Source organism: Quercus suber, unplaced genomic scaffold (assembly GCF_002906115.3).
Source record: "Quercus suber isolate HL8 unplaced genomic scaffold, Cork oak 2.0 scaffold_59, whole genome shotgun sequence".
NCBI lineage: Eukaryota > Viridiplantae > Streptophyta > Magnoliopsida > Fagales > Fagaceae > Quercus > Quercus suber.
The window spans coordinates 1,332,484-1,335,222 of NW_027069524.1; positions in this window are offsets into that span (position 1 = coordinate 1,332,484).

The following is a 2,739-nucleotide window of genomic DNA, read 5'->3' on the forward strand; positions in this document are numbered from 1 at the left end:
TTTTTTTTTTTTTTTTGCTGGGGTGTGGTTGAATGAGCATGCTAGCTGGGTTGTGGTTTCTGCATTCTGCGTTATTTGGGTTCTGGGTTCTGTTTCTGCGTTTTCTAGGTTCTGGGTTTTTTTTTTTTTTTTTTTTTTTAATATAGGTTTTTGTTCCGCGGGATTTTGGTGGGCAGTGGTGGGCATGGTGGAGGCGCGGTGCTAAATGTTGAGAGAAGGTACATGCGCGGAGAAAGTTGAGAAAAAACAAAAAAGTAAAAAATATATTATTTTAATGTTTAAAATTGAAAAATAAAAGTTAAAATGTTAAATATATAGTAAAATGGTATTGGATAAATAATAAGGTAAATTTTGAAACGATAAAATATAATAATTTAAAGAGTCGGGATCGAATGCTCTTAGATTTTAATTCCAGTAATAATAAGGTAGGGGGCGAATGGGGAGGGCAACATCCAAACTTTCAGAGATAAAGGGGCTAGATTTTTGAGGCCATTACTTTTTTCATTGTTTGCAGAAGCGGGCCCATGACTTAAATGTAAAAATGGACCACAAGAAGGTCCAGGTACCTTTACAGATACAAAATTGGTACTATCTTATTTTATTTTTCCTGAATAAGATGATTTTACTTCAACGAGAAGAAGGAACAAAAATGGTCTGGATAGTAAAATCGTATTGTATAAATAATAAAGTAGACTTTGAGGTTATAAAATATAATATTGAATAGTTTCAAAAAAAAAAAATTCGAGATCGAATGCTCTTAAATTTTAATTCCAGAAATAAAAGGTAGGGGGCGAATGGAGAGGCCAACATCCAAATTTTCACAGATAAAGGGGCTAGATTTTTGAGGCTATTGCTTTTTTTACTTTTTGCAGAAGGGGCCCATGACTTAAATATGAAAATGGACCACAAAAGGGACCAGGTACCTTTACAGATACAAAATTGGTACTATTTTATTTTATTTTTCCTGAATAAGATGATTTTACTTCAATGAAAAGAAGGAACAAAAATGGTCCAGTCCTCAAGCGATATGCTCCACATATATTGTTCCATATGCCTGGGATAAACTGGCCAAGCACTTTTGTCACTTGTTTTATAAAGGTAAATGATTTTATAAAAATAAATGTTAACGAGTACCGTGTAGTACTTGTTAATATTAGATTAATGTAAATCTTATTTAATACAAAAAATTAGATAATTAAAAGAAAAAATATATAAAATTGACCCCACAATATACTTTAATATATATATATATATATATTTTTTCTATTAAGTTAGCTCTACAACCTATAAAGCTGTCAAAAAAAAAAAAATTGCAAGAAAGAAAAAAGACAAAAAGATGCTTTGAAGCACAAAAAGGACACAAAGCTACAGGAAAAAAAAGGACAAAAAGATGCTGTGAAGCACAAAACAGTATCTATTAACACAACCTATTTAGCTCAAAGTGCAATATTAGATATTGAAAAAAACTTTATTTTATTCCAATGTGGTATACATTAAGTTCCAATAATTGTTAACTTTTAATATAAAAGGTCACACTCAACTAATTTGAAGTTAAGATTATTTTGGTAATAGTAAATGGGGTACCACTGTACATATCACTCAAGCTAAGAGACTAGATATTTGAAGTAGTTTTATTTGTTTTTTGATTCATGAGTTTAATTAATTCAAACTGGCTTCTCAAAAAAAAAAAAAAAAAAATTCAAACTATAATATAATAAAGTACATGCTTTAGATAATTATCTCGATTTAACAATTCGGGAATTGGGATTGAAAAAACATATAAATCAAAGGATATAATTAATAAATCAAACTATACAAAGATAGAAGTGGTAAGTGTAATTATTAATTTCAAAATATTTAATATGTTCATGTTTTCTTGTTATTCCAAAAATAAATATGTTTGGTGAGATTTCCAGTTGTAAACCCACTAGCATTAAAACACTATAAATAAATATTACTTCTCTAGAAAGTATAAACACATGAAAATTATTGAGTATGCTATCTGGCTCTTATATGTGACCTCATGTACTATTCATGATTCACATTTTGGTTGTTATTTTTAGTAAAGTGAGAAAAAGGGACTAAAAAGAGTCATTCACAATTGATTAATCAATTACTTGAAGAGTCATACACATATCTAGGAGATAATTAATTACTCGAGGAGTTCTACTTCTAGATATTCACATTAGCACCCCCAAAACAAAATGAAAAAGAAAAAAGAAAAAAGAAAAAAAAAAGAATGACATTTGATTTTTATTCGTCTTAACTAGCCCTAACATGTTAAACATTTTTTTGATGAGTTTGCTTCATGGTGATTGGTGAATACCAAATTATATAGATATGATGCAGTTTTAAAGCCAAGACAAGATCTAGTCAAATATGAATGAAACCTGTGAAGTGCTAATCTTGAGTTGCCAAGGAAGACTAGGAAATAGAACAATCCAACCTAGAAAAATTCAAAATTCAAAATTAAAAACAAAAAAACAAAAAAAGAAGAAGAAAAAAACAAAAAAGAAAACGTTGGGAGCAAATTAATATTATGAATTATGATATCACTTTCCTCAAGTTGGTGCAAGAATCTGGGTTGCAAAATCATAGGAAGCTTGCAAATATTGCAAGCAAGATTGACTTGAAAACATTTTTAGACCTCAAGGCTTAAACCAAAGTGTACTCAAAAGCACCATTCTTGATAAAGAAATGTTGTAGAAAATATGTAATACTAGCAATCACGCAAAGATA